The sequence below is a fragment of the Pangasianodon hypophthalmus genome, chromosome 28, assembly GCF_027358585.1.
Source record: "Pangasianodon hypophthalmus isolate fPanHyp1 chromosome 28, fPanHyp1.pri, whole genome shotgun sequence".
NCBI lineage: Eukaryota > Metazoa > Chordata > Actinopteri > Siluriformes > Pangasiidae > Pangasianodon > Pangasianodon hypophthalmus.
In genome coordinates this window covers 2430774-2456930 of record NC_069737.1, presented here as the reverse complement: position 1 = coordinate 2456930, position 26157 = coordinate 2430774, and the positions used below count along the sequence as shown (strand labels likewise).

Sequence of the window (26157 nt, the reverse complement as noted above, 5' to 3'; positions counted from 1 at the left end):
CATTTTCTGGCATTGGAATGTTCTTCAAAACTCAATATTGCTCGCATACCAAGCCACGCGTCTCAGTCTTTAATATGAAAATGGAGCAGTCGTGCAATATTGGAAGTTTAATTTAAGATATCATGGGAGAATAAAAGCTAAAAAGAACTCAGGTTGTAATATATCGCTCGGGCGTCTCGCTCACTAATGCCAGGCTGGCTGAGGTGGGATCTAGTTTGCAGACTTCTGAGGGAGCCGGAGCTTATTAAACACGGAATTAGCATTCATTCAGGCTCTTTTTTAAATCCTCGCTCATTTTCCTCGCAGCATGCCACAAGCGTGAAAGAACAAGACACAAAACGAGTCACAAATCTTTAAATGGAGGACGGCATGAACAGGGCCTGCGGTGATCATCAAGGTTTATACCACAGCGCTGCTGAGCTCCGGCTTTAACAACAAAACTGCATAGACATTGCTCACATGAGCTTTTCTCTATTTATTTTTTAATTTATATATTGTTATTTAGTTCTTTCTCTGTCTTTCTTGTTTTTCTTCGTTTTATTTTCTCTAATTCTTTTTCTCTTTTTCCTTTTTTTCTTTCATTAATTATTCTTTTGCAGTTAATATATTTATTCTTTCTTCATTTTATTTTATTTATACTGTATATTGTTCTTTGTTTCATTCTGCATCATTCTCTCATTATTTTATCCTCCTTCCTTTCTTTCTTTCTGTTTATTTAACGACAAAATATGTATAGACATTACGCTGGCGAGGTTTTCTGTTAAGTTGAAGTTTCTGACATCGTCAGGACAGAGGACTTTACACTTTACGGTTTCTCTGTAAAATGACAAGCTGCATTTTTTTTTTTTGTCTTGTGAACTTTAATAGAGAGAGGAAATCAAGGCTGGTGAGGGAACGACTGTTTAAGTGAGAACAGGAAATAACTTGTTTCGCAGACATACAAAAACATTAAAGGTAACCATAAATGGATAAAAAGTACGAAGTGTCATTCTTTAATAAATAATAAATGTTGTAATGGTTGGTAAATTAGTGTGATAAGAGGAAGGCAACACTTCAGGATGTGCTGTTATTGGAAAATAATCAGTTTGCTAACTCTGATTCTTCACACCACATTATCGTCGATTATTTTCCTTTAGCAGCGCCACACTGCATGTGTGTTATTCACCCAAGCTGCTGTGTTTCTGCTCAGATCTTTCTGCAGAAATCGATCCTGTTAGATAGACTGAGAGAACGAGTAGCGAGAGGAGGCATCACACGATTGCACCCTGTTTTCCCCAGATTCCGAACCCGACTGAAACGGAATGCTTAATATTCCCAGAGAAGCGCAGACGCTCCCGGAGACACAAAGTCGAAAACATCGGAACATCAAAAGGCTAAAGACGTGCCTAACCTTCTGCCTGTAATGAAGGTGGAGGGAGAAAAGCGTCCATGTCTGAGCTCCTGAAGAGCATCTACATCACACTTCTCCTCCATCTCACCACAACCTCAAGCTGAGCTACATCACATCCATCCTCCATCTCACCACAACCTCGAGCTGAGCTACATCACATCCATCCTCCATCTCACCACAACCTCGAGCTGAGCTACATCACATCCATCCTCCATCTCACCACAACCTCGAGCTGAGCTACATCACATCCATCCTCCATCTCACCACAACCTCAAGCTGATCTACATCACATCCATCCTCCATCTCACCACAACCTCAAACTCATCTACATCACATCCATCCTCCATCTCACCACAACCCCTGAGCTGATCTACATCACATCCATCCTCCATCTCACCACAACCTCGAGCTCATCTACATCACATCCATCCTCCATCTCACCACAACCTCAAACTCATCTACATCACATCCATCCTCCATCTCACCACAACCCCTGAGCTGATCTACATCACATCCATCCTCCATCTCACCACAACCTCAAACTCATCTACATCACATCCATCCTCCATCTCACCACAACCTCGAGCTGAGCTACATCACATCCATCCTCCATCTCACCACAACCTCGAGCTGAGCTACATCACATCCATCCTCCATCTCACCACAACCTCAAGCTGATCTACATCACATCCATCCTCCATCTCACCACAACCTCAAACTCATCTACATCACATCCATCCTCCATCTCACCACAACCCCTGAGCTGATCTACATCACATCCATCCTCCATCTCACCACAACCTCGAGCTCATCTACATCACATCCATCCTCCATCTCACCACAACCTCAAACTCATCTACATCACATCCATCCTCCATCTCACCACAACCTCAAGCTCATCTACTTCACATCCATCCTCCATCTCACCACAACCTCAAACTCATCTACATCACATCCATCCTCCATCTCACCACAACCTCAAGCTCATCTACTTCACATCCATCCTCCATCTCACCACAACCTCAAACTCATCTACATCACATCCATCCTCCATCTCACCACAACCTCAAACTCATCTACATCACATCCATCCTCCATCTCACCACAACCTCAAGCTCATCTACTTCACATCCATCCTCCATCTCACCACAACCTCAAACTCATCTACATCACATCCATCCTCCATCTCACCACAACCTCGAGCTGATCTACATCACACTCCTCCTCCATCTCACCACAACCTCAAGCTGATCTACATCACACTCCTCCTCCATCGCACCACAACCTCGAGCTGATCTACATCACATCCATCCTCCATCTCACCACAACCTCGAGCTGATCTACATCACACTCCTCCTCCATCTCACCACAACCTCGAGCTTATCTACATCACATCCATCCTCCATCTCACCACAACCTCAAGCTCATCTACTTCACATCCATCCTCCATCTCACCACAACCTCAAACTCATCTACATCACATCCATCCTCCATCTCACCACAACCTCGAGCTGATCTACATCACATCCATCCTCCATCTCACCACAACCTCGAGCTGATCTACATCACACTCCTCCTCCATCGCACCACAACCTCGAGCTGATCTACATCACACTCCTCCTCCATCTCACCACAACCTCGAGCTTATCTACATCACATCCATCCTCCATCTCACCACAACCTCGAGCTTATCTACATCACATCCATCCTCCATCTCACCACAACCTCGAGCTGATCTACATCACACTCCTCCTCCATCGCACCACAACCTCGAGCTGATCTACATCACATCCATCCTTTCTTTGCAATTTACTATATTTATTCTTTCTCCTTTTCTCTTTCTTCCTTTTTTTATTTTATTTCTATATTATTGTTTGGTTCATTCTGTCATTCTTTTACCCTCTTTCTTTTTTTTGTTTTTCTTTCTTTCTTTCTATTTTATTTTTATATAATTTTGCTTTTCTTGTTTGATTTGATTTATATTCATAAATATTTGTTTATATTTATTTTCTTCAGTTCCTTGTCTTTTTTCTTTCTTTCTTTTTTCTTCTTTCTTTATTTTATTATATACCACAAATATGTTTTTTCTCTTAATCATTTTCTATCATTTTCAAAAGAGGCAGGTAGAATCAATAAAGCAGACGCTGACCTTATAAAAGGAAATCGCACACTCCGTCATGTTAGCGCTTCAGTGGTGTTATGTGGGCGTCGTTTCTGAGCTCAAGGTCACTCACTAAAGCCATGTGTACAGTCAGATCATTCAGAGCCATGGTGTGTGTGTGTGTGTGTGTGTGTGTGTGTGTGTGTAGATGGGGGTCACGGCTGAAATGGAGGAATCAAGGCCAGACTGATGTTAACATCCCATATTTTGAGGCTGAGTGAAGGGAGAAAGAAGGCGAGTGAAAAGAGATGAGCGTGCACTTCGTCCTCACTGCTCCTGAATCAGTGATAAATGGAGTCGTTTTGTCGCTAGTACATACACAACGCTAACACCACGCATTACTCAACGCCCGGCGCAGACTGGAGGAGAAGCACGACATGGGTTTCGTTTGGAGCCGTCGTAACGTGAGAGCGCTCATTAAGTCTGCAGGAACAGCAGCACGGACTGCTTATCGTCAGCGAGTAGCTGTCAAACTCCAATCACACACAGCAAAGCTCTCAAGCCAATTATTCTGGAGCGAGCGTCTCACACACTGGTCTCAGCGTGAACCAGCCGCTGACCCTAATGGCAATTATGTACGTGCGCTAATTACTTTCTTAGCGTGAGAGCAGGATGGAGGGTTTACGGATCTGGAATGAAAACTGGCTATAAAGTGGAAAGCGAAAGAGAAGGAACATGAAAAAAAAATCTATATCCTTCATTAAGCATGATACATTCCATGAATTTTCACATTTAGTACAAGGTGTGCTTCAGTACAGCTGTGAGAATGTAGACGACAACGCAAACGTGTTTCTTAGATGTTCCACAACATTAAATGTAACTATAAATGGATAAAAATTATGACATATTCTTTATAAACCTATGTTGTGATCATTGCCAGATTGCCGTGGCATAAGAGGAATAAAACACTTCATTCATTCATTTCATTCTCTTTTTTATTTTTATATTTCCCCTCTAAATTTCTTTCTTTCTTTCTTCCCCATTTCTTAAATTATTTTTTCTTTCCTCAGTCCTTTATTTCTTTCTTTGTATTCTTTCTTTAATTATGTACTTCAATTTTTCTATGAGTTATTTTTCCTACAGTCCTTCCATGTTTCCTTTTCTCTTTTTAAATTGTTCTCTATTCCTTTTTTCTCTCAACCTTTTCGATTTTTAACTCATTTGTCTTTCACTTTTTTAGTTATTCTTTCTATCTTTTTTCTTGTCCTCCTTTTGACCTTCTGCTCTCATTTCCTTCTCTTTTTATTTTTATAAATTCTATTGTAAACCTTTTTTCCTCTTTTCTCTATCATTTCTGTCTTTTGTTCTTCCTGTTACTGTAAAATGTTACTATAGTTACTGTACTATGAGCTGTTACTATAGAAACAATAATGTATTAGACTGAAGAATTCCGGTGGACGTTTTTTACACCGCTGAAAACAGAACAGCTTTACGGCTGCGTCCATAAATCCGACTCGAGAGAAGCTCTCTTTCTTTCCCAGATGACTTGGACAGATTGCTTCACAGAGTAATGGTGGGCACGCTTCAAATCCAAGTCAGTGATTGACTCCTGATGCATTCTGGGAAATCATGGAGATATAACAAAGGCAGCCTTCTTTCCTTCAAGCTCTGCCAATTTCTGCAGGAAAATCCAGATGTGACTGAGGAAGTCACTGTGCAGTTGTGGAGATTAGTGAGTGTGTCTGAACACGTGTGTCAGTAAAGGCGAATAAACAAGGCCTTCTCGATTAACACCAATAAACATAATCACTTCAATTTAATTTAATTTTATTCTGAAAAAAACAAAATACGTTTTTTTTTGTTTGTTTATTTTTGTCCTCTCATTCGTCAGTGGATTCTTGGTGTCTTTTAGCTCCACCTACTTAGAATTATAACATTTGCATAATATGCGAAACTTACTTGTACAAACTAGTCCTAGGATTTTTGGCGTCTTTTTGGCAACAAAGATCTCAATAATTTTCAAAAACATTGTTACATAACTGAAAACATAATTGTAAACAACATGGTCGCCACATGCCAATCAATCCTGGCAGGGCGGAGCTTGGTTTAGTCAACCAGCTGTCACTCATGATTAGTTGCGTGGATTTGCATAACACTTACCAGGCTTGTTTAAGATAACATTATGATTATAAGAACGTGCTCAAAATTTGGGGAGTGGTCATTCCTAGGGGGCGGAGTTAAATTCAAATAACTGTTTTGTTCATAGTTTGTTTTTTTCTCATAACTGTTTTGATTTTGAATTCTTTTGTCTTTCTTGTTTTCCTTAGTTATTGTTTCTTTCTTTATTTGCTTCTTTTTATTTTTTCTCTTTTTTCTCTATTTTTTTTATTTCATTCTCTTTTATAATTAAATTTTTTTGCACTAAATCTTTTTTTTCTTTTCTCTACCTTTCTTTCTTGCTTTCTCTTCTTTTTGATCTAGTCCTTTTTTGTCTTAACATTTTCCATTTTCTTTTTCTTTCTTGGTTTCTTTAGTTATTCTATCTGTCTTTCTTTCTTTCTTTCTTTAGATATTCTTGTCTTTTTCTCAATTTATTTTCGTTTTTTAAAAATAAAAATTCTCCTGTATTTCTTTCTTTCTTTCTAATGAAGGTTAGCTCTGAGTGCAGCACAGAAGCGGTTAGTGAAACAGCAAGGCTTTTAAAATGTTAGCTGTAATTTTAAAAAAAATAAAACCGTACACAAGCTGTGAGTAAAGATCGCTAACACAGCCTGAGAGAGAGAGAGAGAGAGAGAGAGAGAGAGAGAGAGAAAACAGAGGAAAAGAGGAAGTATCGAGAAGTTCATGCACACTGACATTTTGAAAGTAAGTACACACACCAGTGTCAAACACTTCATTTCGGAAAACTCTCTTCCCAGCACTTTCCACGCTCCGGTCTCGGAATGTCACAGCCTTCCGTGTAGCCGAGACTTCGAGCCACCTGCCGTGCAAATCACAACTGTCTGAGCCATATGGAGAAGATTTCTGCCAAAAACTCTCTCTCTCTGTCTCTCCTCATTACGACCATCAGCGTAGGTCATCATCACTCACACACACACACACACACACACACACACACACACAGTCCCACACAGGGGGCAGCCGTAGGCCTCATTTGTCCCTCAAATACACTATATTTGGGGATTTAGGTCACTCTGTAATGGTCACTCACTCACTCACTCACACACACACACACACACACACACACACACACTTTCTTGATTCCTTTTTTCCCTTTCTTTTTTTTATCTTCCTTTAATTTTTAATCCCAGTCTTTTTTAAAAATTTTTCTTTTGTCTTTCGGTCGTTTTTTCTCTTCTTCTGTACTCTTCCTTCTCTGGGCATTCTGTTTCATAGTGTGTTTGTGTGTGTGTGTGTGTGTGTGTGTGTGTGTATGACAGGGTGGAGGCACTGAAACAGACGGATGTTCTGGCAGAAGCCCGGAGCTTCCCATCACGGTGGTCGATATTCCCGTCCCAGCACGTCATTCCTGCTCGGAGATCTGACGATCATCTTGCACAGTGACTCGCTCACGTCTCGTCATGTCTCCTCCTCTCTGTTCCTCTCTCTGTTCTTCTCTCTGTGTCTTGTCTGTGAGCCGGGCGGCGTCTCCTCCCGCTTCCCTTCAAAGTGCCGTTATGGATTTTCTCAGCCGTGTCGAACTCTATCGCACATCAGCGAGTCACTCTAAGAATCAGGTAACATGAGACTCCGTGCCACGGTGTTTTTTTTTTTTTCAAACAAGGACCTTTTCTTTTGTAGATTTAAAAAAAAAATTGTTTTGTATTGTTTTTTTTCTTCTCTTTTTTCTCTATTTCTTCCATTTTTTCTCCTCGAGTATTTTCCTTTCACCTTTCCTTCTTTCTTCTTTTTCTCATTTCTTTACATACATATCACACCATATTTCTACCACATTTCTGTACAAACTGGTCGAAATTCTCAAAACAGACTTTATTTATAAAGCCACCTCTCTTTATAGCCTACACACACCCCGCACTGTGCACAGAGCAGATTAGCTTCACTTCTCTCTCTCTCTCTCTCTCTCTCTCTCGTAAAGTTAACAAGACAAAAAATGCACGTAGCTTGTCGCATTACCGAGAAACCACAAAGCATAAAGAGCTCTACTTCTGACACTGGAGACTCCTTCCATAACTGTTAAATAAACAACATTAAAAAAATAAACAACAAAAAAAACCTTTTTTTTATTGCATTTAACGTGGAACGTTTGCCGTTCATTCCACATGTAAGTGTTTACTATAGAGGAAATGACCTTCATCTTCTGACCAATCAGAATGGAGAATTCAGTAGCGCTGTGGTGGAAACACCTTCAATTTATGTAGCATAGATTACTTAAAAATTCCTGACGTCAGCAATCCTGTGCTGTATTTCTTGGCACCTTGTTCGTGCTGAAATCTACAGCAAAAATTTGAACACGAATGTTGCACCACCATTCAAGACGTTCCTTCATTTTCTGTCACGCTTCTGCTTTTTTTTAAGATCCTTCGGGCGAAGTATGAAAACCAGGTGCTAAAGAGCCACGGAATAATTCCATTCAGTGCAGATAATTGAGTCAGACAGCTGCAAATATTGGTGTATTCTTAATGGGAAAAGTCATTACGGCCGCGCTGCACCTACGGCCGCTTCTCACCGCCGCAGACTGACAGCCGAGCAGAAGGAAGACGTGAAAATGGCCGTAATAGCGTCAGAGGCGCGGTGGAGTCCCGACAGCTGAGATCCGCTGGGAGCCAAAAGCAAAGAAAGATGAAGAAAAGGCGTGTAGTAATCACGGCAGCGGGATGGCATGGGGCAGGATGATTAGGTCATACGGGTCTTAATCTGGAAGCCGTGCAGCGGGGGATCGAAGGCACACAAGGAACTGATCAAACTACATGAAGTCAGTTCATCACCTCCGAGCCCTGATTACAGAGAAACAGTGTCACGTACACGCAGAGGCCCATCCATCTCAAATCATGAGGAATGCTAGTAATCAGTTTCATAATCCCAGATTCAGGAATTTTATTATGAATTTATAAAATTCAATCATTTAAATTGGAAACAAATCACTTTCTGGTTGTTTGATAAACAATGACAGGAAAATTGAACTCTTTCTGAATATTTTTTAAATTCAGAATTACTCAGTTAATACAGAAATCTATCTGTCATCATATTATTTTCATTTTTTTTTTATTTCTATAATGTTTATTTTTGTGAAAACATCATTAATACAGCCTGTGACAATATTTATCATCATTCTTTTCTATTTTTTAAACTTTTCTATTTTTTAATTAGTAAAAATTATTTTTTTTTAATTCTAGATTTTCATAACTGATTAGAAAATGTTTTTTGGTAGTGAGCTAATCAAGGACTAGTTTTTTAAAATATTTTTTATGTTTTATATTTATATGTACTAGAAGTTGTATATTTTTATGTACTAGATTTTCATAACTGATTTACAAACTACTCAGTGTTTTAAGTTGTATTTGTTCAGACATTTATTTAATTATTAAAGATGATAATATAAAATTGAAACAATTTAATAAAAAAACTTTTTTACCACCTTTCCACACCTTTATGTGGTAAAAACCACCGAAAACTTCCCTCAACCACCAAAAACTCAACCCCAACAACTCATCAACTCATCTTCTCAACTCCCAGCTCCTTCTCTGTTTACGGAGTGATGTCAAATCAGCTTGTTTCTAAGCTACTCGCTATTGTCTGCTGTTGTTGCTTTGCTTTGATTTCAGTCCAAGACGCTGCATGAATGTTTGAAATTCACTAAAGTAGACCAGAACCAGTAGCCAGTCAGGCCTGTAACTGGAAAAATGCACTTGAAGTAGCTGTTTATGAGCTTTATGTGCTCTGAAAAGAGCAAACAAAAGATACTTTCAGCCATGTTTTTCATTCCACTTCTCACTTTTAACGTCCGGAGGGGGAAAATGACATCATTACAACTTGCAAATTAAAACTTACAAAGCACCACGAACGCCGCATTATTCTGATGAACAAATGTTTTTCAAACTTTCATATGGAATGCTAGTAATCACATTTATAATTGAGCTTAAACATAGATAGATAGATAGATAGACAGATAAATAGATAGATAGATAGATGCTAGTACACATAGTCCTAATCCCAGATTGAGGACATTTATCCATTTCTATCAATACTTTTATGCCACACTAAAAATAATAAATTCCCAGAGCTGGTGCTTATCCAAGCATAGCTAACCTCATCCTAACACATGATGGCACTTAACGGAGTCCTGACAGGCCACGCTGATTCATTCTGCCATTAAAAAAAAAAAAAACCTGTGGTTCTGTGCTCTGTTTCGTCTGAGGGCTTGAACTCCCCCGGTTAACCCTGGTTAACATTTTCAGCTGCAGACCTAGCGGCCATTAGCAGGTCAAGCCACCAGCAGCCCCGTGTGAAAAGGGGGAAACGAAGGACAGGCTCTAATTGAGAGCATTTTTTTCCCCTTTAAACAGAGACCTAGTTTGCTCAGTAATGTTACAGACTTTAAGGAAAGATTTATGACTGGTGTCTTCAACCCAATTGACCTGCACTTTCTGGCGCGTGGGCGCAGAGGCCATCGTTTAATTATGCATATTTCATGCCGATCTGCGCGGACTGGCGGCTCTCCAAATCGTTATCAGGGCAACTCTGAAAGAAATAGGTTTGTGAAAATATTGGTGCTCATTATAGCTAATACAGTTAATAAAATCCTTGGCGTTTATATCAGGATTTAAACATGTTATCATTTTTCGTGGCACATCATTAATTCCTGGTAATCTGTTGTTTTGGATGCATCAGATATTCGTCCAAATCTAGCTCAGAGTGTAAATATATAATGTTTCAGCTCCAAGACTGTAACTGTATAAACAACTTAATAAATAAATGAACAATTCTATTCTCCATGGCGCCATTAGCATAACCGCTGGTATATTACACCACAGCTGTGTTGAATTCTGGGTTCTGATTGGTCAGAAGCTGTTGATTCATTTGCTCTAACAGCAGCTCTAACAGTAGCTTCTATGTAATTTGTACAATGGACTCTACACAATAACAGATTAAAAAAAAAATGCATGTCATGGTTGATATGGTGAGGTTTTCTTTAGAGAGACGTTCGTCTAACATTTATGGAAGGAGTCTCCAGTGTCAGCGCTTTGTAACAATCAAAGGTTTTGCAACAGAGGAAAGTTTGTAGTTTCTAATTACATTTTATTTTTGTTTTATTTACTAAAGAGAGAAACAGAAAGAGCTGGGGATAACTGTTAATAGCTGCTATAATACAAGTGACAGGAACACCACAACCTTTAATGTAACTATAAATTGATAAAAAATATAAAAAATTGTAAACGTTGGTAAATCGCTGCAGTATAAGAGGACTAAAACACTTTGCGACGTGCTGTTATATGAAAATTTTTTACTTCTGGCTGGTAATACCATCACATAGTTCATTATTTTCCTATAACAGTAAACAATAATTAGAGTTTGTGTGTATTTCAAACATCACCCAAAGACCTATTAGCCAAATTAACCAGCTTGTCAAGGAGCTAGTCAATTCTCTACACATCTGTTAGCACATATCTCTCTGCTAACAGGAAAAAAATAAATAAAAATCCCATGCCACAGGCCCAAATATTCATTAGCCAAGTTAGCTAGTAAATTCGATAGTTAATTGTCTCTGCTACGTTCATTAGCTTAGTTAGCTAGCTAGTCAAGTTTGCTAGTTAATTTTCTCTGCTAACATCGTTAGCAAGGTTAGCTAGCTGGTCAATATTGTAGTTTTCTAGAATGACACATATTTCTCTACTAAGAGATGAAGTAAAATATCACATGTCTAGTGTTAATAAAAGAATCATTAGCCATGAGAGTTAGCCAGATTTCTCTGCTAAAACCATTAGCAGAGTCATGTTACCTAGCTAATGTACTCTACTAAGATTAGCTACATATCTTTGCTAATCTTTTCAAATATATCTGATAAATTTTGGTTAAACAATCAAGGCAAACAAGTATTTTTTTTTTCAAATTAGCATTTTATGAAAGTATTAGAAACTACAGGTCAGTATATACTATAAAATATGACATACATTAAAATAAGAATGTATTTTTTTATATATATATTACATAAAACTAATTGGAGAACACTAAAACCACATTTGAATCTGTTGTCTGTTAAAAAATCAATGCCAGTCTCCGGGGAAGCCTTCCAGGAAGAGTGCAGTGTGTGGCCTTTCGAGAACTTTAATATGCATATCGATGTGATTCCAGGAGGACGAAATAAACGTGTAAACACTACAAACCAAAAATGAAATGCAATAATTCAAGGTGAGTACATTGCCGCATGTCACCACACATGCATTATCGCTTGAGGAATCAATGCAGTTTACACACCGAGGACCCATAAGCAAGTGTTTTATTTCAGTGTGTGTTTGTTCTGGAGAGCGTGTAGTGTATTTGTACACATTCTTTGCATTTCCTGTCCTATTGAATGCACACGGTTATGGAGAAGCATGAATTAATATGTACTGCATTTTAAATGGTTGGAAATAACATGCAAGCAGAGCTTCACGTGCCATGTAGGAGAACACTGCGCACTGTAGCGGTACAATTATTGTAGCTTATACATTGTTATATACACTACTTTTCAACCCCACCTCCAGCCTGCCAATCAGTGTTAATTCCATACACTACTCACTACAACACAGACCTTCTTCAGACAGCCAAAACGAACAATTCAGTCTTTTTTAAATGACTCACTAAGGACACATGAATCAGGATTGGTCACCGAGTCATTCCATTTGTTCAGGTGCTGTTGATCGGCTTCACGATTGCAAACAGCAAAATTAAAAATTAACTGACTTCATGATTATTGAACTTTGCTTTACAGTATAAACAAACCTGAATTGAAAGAACCAGTAAACAAATCGGAACTGAAGGAATCATTATATGACTCTGAACTGAATGAATCAGTGAACAAATCTGAAATAAAAGAATCAGTAAACGAATCTGAATTGAAAGAATCAGTAAACAAATCTGAACTGTAGGAATCAGTATATGACTCTGAATTGATTGAATCAGTGAACGAATCTGAACAAATCATTTAGCTGAATGGATTCAGATGACTCACATCACTGAAAATACTCGTCTCTCTTCATTTTTAGGCAAGCTCTACTTCTAAAACATACACACATCCTCAGATATAAGAACCACACCCCTGAAGCCACTTTTCTGATGCCTGACACTCTCCTTTTGCAGACACTGGAAAAGTGAAGACCTTCAATCTAACACCTTCATACTTTCTGCAGTAGTGTACAGTGAGGAACAAAATGGCACTGGCTCATATCACCATGCTGTGAGAGCAGAGCTGTGTGATGGCCAGGCTAATTAAAGATAATTAAAACGATGTCCCGCCAGCGGCCCCTAACGAGGGGTTTAGCATCAGGGGGGCTGGTGGCCACGCTAACCTTCTGCAGACCTGCAACGTGGCCAAGTTGCTCACGTATCATACACCTGGACTGTAAGGAAGAAAAAAATGACCTTGGATCTTGGTTTGTGTGGTGTGCTGAAGACTAGAGAATATGTGGTGGCTATGTTTAGCATTTGGCTTGCATCTTTGTGCATTCAGGAGATGTCGACTGTCTTTCAGTGCATGACTACCAGAATAGGCACAAGGACATTTGAAAGAAAAACACGCACTTCTTGCCCATAATTTTCAATAAAACGAAAGATAGATGGATAAAAAATTATGCTCTGTGATACATTAAAAAATTTGGCCAGAGTTTTCACCTTTTGACAGAACATACTCTGACATGAGCTAACATCTAACAATAGAAGACTCTGCAATTCTCTGCAAGGATTTTTTTTTAGTTTAGTCTGTCTACAAAAACAAAAACACATACACACAACTTTACCAAATAAGGCCCAGTTTGTTCCAGGAATACATAACTTTTACACTAAAACAGCAGACAGCAAGGCTAGTGCAGAGCTAGCTATAGTTAAATGCAAAAATTGTCTTGCTAAAATTGGGTATTACCGTTTAGCAAAGTTTTTGGATCCAAGTTAATTTTGTGGTTGCTTGGACATTAACATTTTGAAACATAAGAAGGATTCTTCTATGTTTTTTTTTTTTTTTTTTTTCGCTTGGATTTATAACTGGGTGCACCCTGATCAAGGGTTGCCTGGTTTGTGTGACAAAAGCAGCCCAGTGAGCAATAAAATTAGCCACAAAACAAGCCTAAAAACAAAAATCTAAATATCCTATACAATGCTTTTCCATTCTAACATCAGTAAATCATAACTGTAAATTGGCAAATGCACTGTAAATTCAAACTGCTTCACATATAATTCTAGCGTTTACGTGAGGATTTTTCGAGGTACCGATATCTTAATATTACTTTGCATTGGATTCACTATGCTGTCTTTCCTCTTTCCAGGTCACATAGGTAAAATGATCTCCACCCTGAAACTACGGCTATTGCTGCTTATTTTGATGGATTTGGTGTGCAAGCAGCCTGATGGTCCGAAAATGCACAGCGGTGTGTGGCCATGCATCTGTGACAGGGTTGGAAGACATCAAGAGGCAAGAAAGATTTTTCTTTTTTTAGCCAGTCTGGAAATGAGGTGCTGGATGCTTGATTGCCCTCCATCTCTGCCTGTCTGGCCATCAGGGGGGATGAGTGTGGGTGACTGGTGCATCGATATGAAACCCTGGACAGAGCAAAAAGCCCTTAGTCTGCGAGTGGTGCAGCTCGTTATACCAAAACAATAAACTCTCAATGACAAGGTGCAAAGAGACATGGAAATATGAAGAAGAAGAAACGGAAAGAAGGAGCCACAAACTCAGAAGAGGGGATATAAACCGAGTCACTCAAGGGACTTCTTTTTTTTTTTTTTTATCCCTAGCAGCCGGTTGTTAGAGGGAGGCATTAATTCCGTGAGAGTCTTCTTCCCTGTGATTCTGTTGGCAGGCAGCTAGATATTACAAGGTCAGCTCTTCCCCTTTCGGCCTGCCGAGCTTTTCACAAGATCCACACAGTGACTAGCTAAGGAACCAAGCCAGGGAAGGCTCGCCTGATTAGCTCTGTATAAACAGAAAAACACACATAAACACTGCACTATCTGCAGCCAACTATTGCTTGCCTACAGATTCTCTTGGAGCTCTTGCTGCTTCTGTTCAGCAAAATATTTCCAGTGCAGCTTGTGCGCCTTATTCAGTTTTTTTTTTCATTGCAATCTGTAATCCAAAAAAGCATCAATGCTTCATTATAACCAAAATGATTTCACATTTATTTGGAATATCTGACAGCACAATTAGCTATCTTAGCTCTTATGCCAGATTGGGTTTGAAGTGTGGATTGTGACTGGGATCCTATGAGAATCAGCAAAAAGTTGCAGGAGCAAAGGGTCAGATATGAAGCTCACAGAGAAAGGCTGCGGTAATAATCATGTTGCATGACGCAGTTACCATGTTCACTCATTCATCATGGAAAGGTACAAACAAAAATCTGCAGGAGCGGGTTGGACTTGTCAGATTTTCTGTGGGTGGGATTGATCGAGTGTCTGCGAGAATTTGTGGAATTGATCAAAATTTCTGTGGGAGTGGTGGGATTGGTCAAGAGTGCCTACGGTAGCAGGCGGAATTGGTCAATAATGTTTGAGGGAGTGGCCAGGATTGGTCAAGAGTTGCTGTGGGAGTGGCCAGGATTAGTCAAACATCCTATGTGAGCGAGTGAGCGAGTGGGATTGGTCAAATTTTCTGTGGGAGTGTGCAGGATTGGTCAAGAGTGTCTGCGGGAGAGGGCAGGATCGGTCATATTTTCTGCAGGAGTGGGTATGATTGCTCAATAGTGTCAATGGGAGCAAGTGTGATTAGTCAGACTTTCTTCAAGAATAAGCAGGATTGGTCAGGAATGCCTGCAGGAGCAAGTGGGATTGGCAAACTTTTTCCAGGGTCAAGAGTGTTGGTCAAGAGTGTCTGCAGATCGGATTACATACTCTTACCTATTCTCTTATTGCACACTGAATCTTGCTGTACTTGCACAGTGACTGTAAAGATATTCATATTCGTATTAGCCTGCAACTTTTTCATCTTCAGGGCCTTGAACAGATTTTTTTTTCTTTTTTCCAATTTTCTCCTATTTCTCCCAAGTCAAAGTAAATTCCCACCTGGTAGCCGAGTCTCACCTTTGCAGAATAGGAACCAGTTTGGGAGGGTGAAGGCTCTGAGCCATTTTAAACTACTGTGATATCTCAGGCCAGCTGAATGCAGTTGGAAGAGGGCATAACTCATAACTGGATTATTCTGTATACTGAGGAAGATCCTTGATCTTACATGTGGATAAATGATTGCACCCCTACAAGTAGTGTTAAGGGGTCATTAGAGGTTCCTCAAATCCCTTTATATGTTTATGATATCTACACTCATGAACACACACTGAGATTGTGTTAGTACTTCAGAGATCAGCAACCGTGAACTAACAAGCACCTCAGAATATTGCAAAAAAATAAAATAAAATCTTGTCACTGTCCAAAAGGTTATGCAATCTAACAGCACCCCTACCTAAGAAGATGCAGATGCAGCACATAAGTGAAATGTTGATTAGTAAATAAAGCATAAATCTCCTCACCAGATTTCCTATGGCTCAGCCTTCATTAAGCTCGCATTCTCAACCCAGACTCAATGGATCCAACCATGATGCTTATAAAAACACGTCCATGTAGTCAAGAATGACATCAATCACACTCTAATCTTTACATTGACTTTATGAGGTTCCTTTACAAATGAGATCCCAAGAGAGCCATCCAGAATGAGGAATATACAGTATACCCAGTGCAGCAGCTTACTCGAGAGGATGATGTAACTCTAGGATAGAGCTTGCTGTAAATATGGACCAAAGATATACCTTTTGCTGGAGCTGGATTTAGACAAACTTTTTTTTTTTTTTAACTGCCAGCATTTCCACTGGTTTACAAGATTTTACAAGCTGTGGAGTTAAGGACATATTTGCACACCCAAGGGCACATCCCTGCACATGTATTCATAACACAAAGATGTCTTTAAAGATAACAATTAGGTGCTAGGTGCTAAATATAAGATTCAAGTTCTGAGGGTGCAACTGATCAAAGAAGGTTCTCTTAGCATTACCATTACTAATGTAGCTTCCATTTAGTTTGTTGCAATTGCCAGTAAACTAATTAACTTCTATTTTTTTGGCAATTACTCTCCAGTTTTTTTTTTAAGAGGTCCATAACTTGAGTTGTCATGTCAACAAGATGTCAATGCCCCAAAGCCTCTGTTGAAACCAGGACTGTAAACTAGCTGTCGTTTGGTCCTAGAACTGATCTGATTTTTGTCTGAGAATCAGCACTTTTATGTGTGGAAAGGTTCGAGATTAGGTACTGGATCGGGAACTGGGGAGACCTGGGTTCCTCTCCTGTTTGATTTCAAGCAAACCTGGGCTTTGAGATATTTTTTTACGTTCTTATACCACATGGTACTTCTCACAGGGAAACATCTCACAGGGTTATAACGCATTCACCATGAGCAATCATCATGCAGTGTGTTTTTGCAGCACCATCTCAGGGGCTTTGACAGTTTTGATCTCAATGCTAATTAGACATGGGAACATAAGTGTCTTTACTTTCAAGCTACATAAGAGCACTAGGGCACTGCTTCATCCTCCACTGCAAAATCTTGATGGACACTTTTAAAAGAGAAAAGACCAAGATCTTTAGTGAATGATGTTGTGGTCAGCAAGCAACCAATCACTTGTCCTAATCTTAATGACTAAAAACCATAATAATGCACAAGTTGGCAAACATCAGTGATTCTCTGGATAGTTAAGGGGTCTTATGATCTTAGAAAATAAGGTTCTTCAATGGTTCTTCAATGGTTCATAGGATAAATAGGGATTCTTAGCTTCCTAAAAGGGTTCTACTTTTACACACTATTGTATGGTTCTACATAGAAACTTTAGGATGCTATTTAGGATGCTAGATGAAACTAGGCTTACTCCCATCACACCCACCAACACCCTTAGAATCAAGGGTTCTTCAGTGGTTCTTTGGATGGTCAACAAATCTTGCTTTCTAACTGGGTTATACTTGGAGACTTCTCCAATAAAAACACCTTCTGGTGAAGGCTTTTAAATAATACATTCAAGTTTATCACTAAGAAGGACAAACCAAGCAACGCTTTATGGTGCTGGACTAGGTAGAACTTTCTGTGAGCATTTTCCTCATGCTAATTTATTTGGGTCATTTGTCTGCTGCGGTACTTCCATGCTTTCTTTACCTCTTCCACATGGAGGATTGGCAGTCTCTTGTACGCCATACTTAGCTTCACAGTATGGTTGTTAAAAAAAAAAAAAAAAACGTGATAAAACTGTGTGGAGATGTTTTAAGCTTGACAGTGCTAATTGGGATGTGCTGACAGGTCGTTATTAAAGCTCTACCGAGTATGAGGAGAACATGCACCTGCCCATTACTATCATGAAGTGCGAGAAGCAGATACGGAAATGGAAAAATAGGAAAATAGAGAAAACATACTTCAAGGGTTCTTCATGGAGTCTTTGGATGGTTAAGGTTTCCTAACTTGGAAACATCTTTGAGAGGGAAATGATTTTGGATGTGACTTGCTTAACAAAACTCTAAACAACCAAATTGATGAAGTGGAAGCAGATGAAATCCACCTAATGCAATAGGTGGAGATGGAAGGAAAAAAATCACACGAGGAGTGCAGCCATATTTATTTGAGCCTGTACAACCAACCAGTAATGGAGGTGGTGACTTGGATGCCGAAATCGTGAGCATCTTGAGCAACTGGAGGTGAAGCATCACATTAAACAATCGTATATTATATCTTTTTTCTACCCCCAATTCTAGTGTGACAAAAAAAAAAAAACAGGTGGGGAAAGATTTCAACACTTTAGTGGGATTTTAAATTCTGCAGACAAATATATATATATAAAACTAAAAAAATAAATATATATAACAGCATCTGACCAAAGATGTGAGTTATAGTTTAGAAGTATAGCTAGACATTCCTTAAGGTCTTTTTTTGTAAGAGTGTGGAATTGAAGACAATAAAAACAGAAAAGAAAAGATGGAAAGATGAAGAAAGAAATTGCGGCCAGTCCACGTTTTGGCTGAAGCAGTTAAGTGAATTACTGTAGTTACCACATGTTGGAGATTCAGCATGAAGTTTGTAATCTGTGAAAAAAATAAAATAGCAATCCAACCTCCAGGTCTTGTGATATTTAAGGAAGGAAAAATACTGCAAATCTAACTGTCAGAATGCAAGCGAAAAAAGAAAAGTGCACTGACTCTCATCGCTTTTTGGGGAGCATCAGTCGAAAGACCAATTTTCCCCACATTTATTTCCCTCTCTCGCTGCTCACTTTTGGTAGACAGATTCTCCACTTCTATACAACGAGAGCAGATATGTTTTAAATTGCACACACTGACTGCAGGTGAAGATGCAGAACCTCAAATAAGTGGTTCAACCTCCGACTTTCCAAAGACGTGCATGAAATATAAGTTCCCTCGCCTCATTAAACCCACAATGCTTATTTCCACTGCATCAAAAGGTAAGGGCTCATAAGCAATGATCGATTGTCTCATTGTTCCTCTAATCGCCTTCAAATTGCTGCCGTATTTCTCAACCTTGCCCGTGGGTCGGGAGTCGTTCAGTGCGAGTTTTTGTTTTGGAGAGCCCGTGCCGCAATGTTCTTCCACATTTCATTTCATCAGGGCACAAAAACCCCAGTGGCACTCTGCATTTGAGGAATATTAATTTTCCCCAGAGCTCTTATTAATGAACTGCTTCGTTAATGAACCAATTCCCCACCTTGATGTCTTTGAGGACTTCCGTGGTGCTCTCTTGCAGTCTCAACTCTACGTGGTCCTTAGCAGACAGCACAAATTCTAACATGGCTCTGGGTGCAAATGTTTACACACCCACATAATGGGGTGAGAGGCAGAAAAATGGCGGGCTTAATGGCAACGATTGTGCATCCATGCCTTTAAAATAAGACATAGCTAGGTGCATGCAAAATATTTTTGCTTCGAGCCAGAATGCAGATGCAGTTAAGAGAGAATGTTAGAATATTGAGTAAATATTCAACAGGTTATTAGAAGGTTAGCGTGCAACATTCCTGCAATGTTATGACATCATTTAATTAATGGTTTGCTTCAAAATGTTGCTCACACAACATTTCCACAACATTCCTACAACCTAAAATGTTGCAACAATGTTTTAGGAATATTTGTCGTGCTGTTACAGAAAAATGATCAAAGACGGAGTGGTGTGATGAAGCAGAGTTACTGTTACCACTATTCTTATACCATGGTAAGTTTCCAACGATTACAATTGTTTATTTTTTAAAGAACATCTCATTCTGTCATGTCAAACTTTTCATCCGTTTATAGTTACATTTATAGTCATTTAAGTCTCCTATTGTATGTTTGCTGTCTCACTGATAATGAAGCTTAAGCCTCACTTCCTGCTTCTAACTGAAACTGAATACACATGGAGCAATCTTCCCTGCCAGGAAAAAGCCTCATTCAGGAATTAACACAAATTAGTGATTCAGGGCAGCATCTGTAAATGCAAATAAATCCAATATAGTTTGCGAATCACCTCAATGTCATCAAATTAGCAACACACAGAAGAACGACTTCTGACCCGTCAGTTCAGAGAAAACTGCTTCTTTCTGATCGACTGTACGTTGTATCAAAGAGGCTGATTAACAGCCATATTGGGTCTGGTCTGATGGGATCGGCTCTCTTGCTCATGCTCGATGAATTCATTAACGCATGGCAGAAAAAAGCCAGAACCTTTGGCACTTGCCAATCAGAGTGTAAAGCTCTCTAATCTCGCCTGCATCTCAGATAAGAAGCCCGAGACCCGCCAGTCAACTGCATCAAATTGATCAATCACATGCCTACGTGACATAGAAGCCCATTACGCTAGCTACACCGCTGTTTCCTTTTAGCTAGCGTACTGATTAGCAGCTAGCAACCATATAATCTTCTTCTAAATTCCTTAGAGGAAAAATATACGCATCTACCAAATCAATGCTCTTTTTTCTTGTCACGAGTATTAGCATACATTTTGTTTTAAAATATGTTATTGATAAACGAATAAAGCAGTTATTGGTAGTAAATTTGAACTTTTGTAGTGTATATACAAATTGGAATTTTTCAAAATAAATTAATAAGACAGGGTTTTTTATTGAAACTAACAAACAAAACAAACAAATAAAGAGCTAGCTAGCTAGCTATATAGATAGATATTCAGTTCTTCTCTGACTCATTATATTTGTGTACGAGGTCAGATCGGTTTTCAGATTGTGTTTAATTCACTTACAGTGTGTCGTTTTCATGACCACACGAATACTCTGATAAATTCCCCCAAATGCACTCTATAAGGTGTGAATTGTTAAAAACTCACACTATTATAATTTAGTACAAATTATTTAATTCAGTGTGAATTCTGCAAGTCTGATAGCTCAGAATTCGTCCAACTTCAACCCAGCGCTCACACTTCCTAATCACACTTATATTCTTGTACCTCAGTGCCAATGAAAGGGCATGGCCTCAGAATAATTATCATAATTAAATAGCACATTAAGATGCTGTTGAAATATGCATGACCAGCAGATGGGTGCAAGCTTCTACAGTTCCCTCTGTCTGTCTTCTCCTCTCTTCCTCGTTCTTTCTGTCTCTTTCAGGAGAGGAGAGCTCTTCAGAGGAGGACACCATCTGTAGGTGTCCAAGTGGTTGAAAATCTCAAAAACCTCTCTGAAACGATCATTTGTAAATGCTAGACTTCTCAAGGAGCAATTCAGCCAATGAGCAGTGACACTGAACTGAACAACCACTCTGAACGGGAGCGGTGACTTTCAGCTGAACGAGACATAAAAATCCTCACGTAAAAACCGCACATGGTAAATAAACATCTGGTCTAATAATAGGGCACCATGATTTTAGACAAAAAATAAATACATTCCACAACTATTTTTACATTGGTAAAGATATTGTTGTTTAATCTGCCACAGTATATTGGAGCTGAAATTAAATAATGAATAATGAAGTGCAGACTTTCAGCTTTAATTTGAGGGTATTTACATTCAAATCAGCTGAATGGTGTAGAAATTACTGCGCTTTTTATGTGTGATCCCCACTAGAGTTGATTAAGTGTGGCATTTACAGTTGGAATCTGTTGCTCTTAACTCTCAATATGAAGTCCAAAGAGCTGTCACTGCCAGTGAAGCAAGGCTGAAAAATCAAAACAAACCCATCAGAGAGATAGCAAAACCATGAGCTGTGGCCAAATCAACTATTTGGTACATTCTTAAAAAGCAAGAACACACTGGTGAGCTCAGGAACACCAAAAGACCCAGAAGACCACGGAAAACTACTGTGGTGGATGACAGAAGAATTCTTTCCCTGGTGAACACCCTCCAGGAGGTCGGCATATCTGTGTCAAAGTCAACAATCAAGAGAAAACTTCACCAGAGTAAATACCACAAGATTTACCACAAGATGTACACCGCTGGTAAGCCTCAAAAACAGAAAAACTTCCAAAAAAATCCTGTACAGTTCTGCACCAACATCCTATGGACAGCTGAGACAAAGATCAACTTGTAGCAGAATGATGGAAAGAGAAGTGTATGGAGAAGGGAAGGAACTGCTCATGATCTGATGCGTTCCAAGTGGTTCTCTTGTATTTATTGATGGTGTGAATTAAAACTGAAAGTCTGCACTTTATTCATTTAATTTCAACTGCAATATACTGTGGAAGACAGCTAAAATAACAAATATTTAGGGACCTGACTGTGTATTTGTTAAAAATGTAATAGAAGTATTCGAACTTAATTTCAGAGGAGAAACAAAGGAATAGGAAATGGGCAAAAGCAACAAGTGATATTTTTCAAAATTGTAATCTGATTTCTTGCTTTAAATAAATGACAATCATTTTCGAAATATAATTTAAATAATATTTAAAAAATAATAAAATGACTTTAAAATAAATATTGATTTAAATAAATGAAAAAAATCCCTGGATTTATTTATTTGTTTGTTTGTTGCTGATTGATTGATTGATTGCCAATTTACTAGAAGGATGTAAATAATTCTAGACCATATTAAGAACGAGTGCATTAATATAAACCTGTGATTTGCAGCTGCATTACTGTCAGAGCTGCTGTTATAGAAAATTAATCAACACCTTCTGACCAATCAGAATCCAGAATTCAACAGCGCTGTGGTTATAAAGTACCGATAAACACCAAGTCTTTGACTGCACTGGAGTAATAAATATGCAAGTTTGTTGATTTGCATTTAACTGCGAGCTCTCATAGCCCTTTAGCATATGTGTGTGTGTGTGTGTGTGTGTTCTTTACTGATGTATGTTCTCAGCAGGCATTTTTAGGCACAATCTCGTCTCGGCCTCCCTTGAACACACACATTAAAAGCGCTGGGGGTCCCGCAGTGCTCAGAGTTTGTTAGCTGAACTGGTAGATAGCGCTCTTTGTACGTAAGTCTTTATCCGTTATCCAGAGAAAGGGGGATATATATCACTCCATCTCAGGTCCAGAGAGGAGCTGTGCCCTAGATAAACACTCTGGAGGAGATGAAGACCTCCATTCAAACAAACAGCCTGAAGACACGCTCCTGTCACTGCTCTCAAAGAGGACGAGCAAAGACAAAGTTCAAGAACTCTGAGAATAAAAATTAGTTACAAAAAATAAGTAAAAACATTACTTATTAAATACATTAACAAAATAATTCACTCAGTTAACTAGCTACCTATTAGGAAAACCTGTTAACAAATATATTTTAATTAAAGCTACAAAGCTGTATTTCTTTCAAGCAAAAAAAAATTCCACATGTATTAACGTATTAGTCATATTCATATCAATATCAATTATTTTTTACATAAATCAGAAACTCTGAGTCCTTTCCATTGCTGTCTCAACAAACAGGAATGCTACACTGATAAATATGTAAAAAGAAATGCCAGAAAACATCCTTTGCCATGAAAATTATATATAATTTTATAAATAAATATATAAATAAATGTTGTTGTTCTTTTGGCTGACTACTTTTATTTTTGTATTTCTTCCCATATCTTTTAAACAAATGTATAAAACACAAAGTAAAACATATAAAGTGAATGCTATCTCATTTATAGAGTCTCTCTTTTTTGTGGCTGAATCTTAAATGTTTGAAATCTAGTGCACTATACAGGGTCCACAGTGTCCCTCAATATTACACCCTATGTAGTGAGCACATATAGTGAGGATTGTGATGCACTGTGCTGTTTTGATAATGTCTATGACAATATAAAGTTATTTATTTTACAGTAGAACACAATAATATTTAAATATCTTCAATTACTTTTTTTTATTTCATTACATTTTAAATGTGGAATATTTCAAACTACAGTGCTAGTAAGGATAAAGCTAACATTTAGCCATACCATTAAACCATGATCCCTAGCCTTGCAAATAAAACATGTTGTAAAAATGTCTCCATATTTCCTACAGCCGACGTTTGTGCTATGAATTATTTATCAGCGCGAGAGGACATTCAGCTGGATGCCTTGTCTCGAGAAAGCGACAGTAGCGTATAACGTCAGTGTGAAGTGAGCTATCTTTAGCTGAGGTCATGCAGGAAAAAAAAAATCACACTGAGGAACGTTGGGCTTGTACCAAAGTCCATCAAGTACGTGCTAAAAAAAACATGCAGTTGACATGACGACATGCGAAAGGAGAAAGCGTTTAGTGCAGCAGCTCCTCTGGGGGAATTCAGGCGGGGATAGAGTTGTGCTGCGGCGTATTTTTGACAGAATGTGTGTATGAGGTCTATTTTTGGTAATATATGCTGCTTTTCTTGCAGTAAGCAAGTAGGACTGCTTCCAGTCTCTCAACTCGGGAGAACCAGAACAGCACAACAGCACTTACAGCCTTATCTGGAGGTTTGCACGAGAAATGAAATATATCCTCAGTGGCTATGTTTACATGCAAGCTAATTATCTGCTAATAACCAGACTAGGGATAACATCGATAACAAACATTTACTTATAAAAAATACTCTGATATCAACATCCAATACCAGGTGATGTACCTGACATAAGTCTAGCATACGGTGCCGTGCTAATAAACAGATGACGTGAAACGACAGTGTTCTGGACGTATCTCACCATTAATGCCAGCGATTAAAGCAAAGCAGGCTGCAAACTGTGAGAAAATATCAAGAGCCTGGACTATATCTTCCTACAATACCTGCACCTGATAAAAAACTCTGCATGAGGAGTTCACTGCTAGAAGAAAACGCTAGCTAGGTGAGAAAAATGTCTACCGTCAACGCTAGGTGTGAAATCGGAAAAGGTGTGAGGCGATCTATCACTCGTATATTACTCGTATAACTATTCTGACACAATGTAAACAGAAACGCACTTTACGTACAGCTGGTGTTTACTGCAATCCTACTCCATCCAAGCTAACTAGTGTAGCTAGCTAACGCATGCCATTTAAATTCAACTAGCTAACGTTATAAAGATCTGTGTGCGCTTCACAATAACTGAATTCTGTATTAACGCAGCAGGTTTTAAACCAATAAAATCGGCAAACTTAAGCCGCTGTGGTTCAGCGAATGCTGAAAGCTTTGTCCGTTTTGTTAGCAACCAAAGATTACTACATTAGCAACCAAAGATTACTACATTACATGGTGGAAGAATTATTTATTGTGAATATTATTAATAAAATTTGAAATCATTTGTTGAACACTGGACTATATTGAGGGTTTTTTTAACCACCATTTTATAAACGCAATCTTTTAGATCCTGGGATTTCAGCAGGTGTAACTCTGCATTGCGCTCATGTCTAAAAACACTCTTACCCGTGATAAGTGATAAAATTAGTTCGAGGCAGATGAGTGACGTGAATTGACGTGAAATCGGTATCAGTTCAGCATTTAATATTCATCAGGAATTCAGCAAGAATGCAGAACAATCGTTTATTGTGTTAATTCCAAACAATAGCCTTCAATGCTGGTAATGTTATATATGTGGCATTATACAGTATATCTGTGTAACCAATGTATAATCTGTGCATTGTTATTTTCAACAACTAGATCATGCTTGTTCCTGAATTTCAGGCACATATTGAAATCCTGAGTTACATTTATGAAATTTCTTTTCCTCTCTCTGTCTGTTTAATAATCACACCTCGGTGACGTTCTGTTGAATTCATTTCACACTCGTTCCTCATGATTATGATAACGTTGAGACTAAATCTCACTCACTTTTCCGTAACTTTGAATTGGATTACATCTAACGTGAAAATAAATGAAGATTGTCTTCACTGTATCTGGTTTGCGATATAAACATTGCGATATAAACATATAAACATTTCATTCGGAATCTGAAATCAGATTGAATTCATTCTGATTAGTGTAAATCTCGGCATTTAAATTTTTAAAAGTTATCAAGTGTTCTTGACTCTGCACGATTTCTCCTGATCCAGCTCTTCACAGACTTCATAATTAGCTAATTACGAGTGCGTTCTTGTGCACCGAAGCTTCCGAGGAGGTAAAACCATCAGCCCAGCTCATCGGT

At 38.6% G+C, this 26157-nt stretch overlaps 1 protein-coding gene and 1 long non-coding RNA gene across 28 annotated transcripts in view; one reads left to right on the top strand and one right to left on the bottom strand.

Annotated features, from left to right (window-relative positions):
- Positions 1–26157, bottom strand: part of LOC113545749 (neurexin-1a) — a 314140-nt gene that overhangs the window by 239741 nt on the left and 48242 nt on the right. The gene's annotated exons all lie outside the window — the stretch shown is intronic.
- On the top strand, positions 8890–25559 carry LOC128317659 (uncharacterized). The gene is made up of 2 exons (XR_008301194.1): positions 8890–11858; positions 13967–25559. It is a non-coding gene; the product is annotated as an uncharacterized LOC128317659 (long non-coding RNA).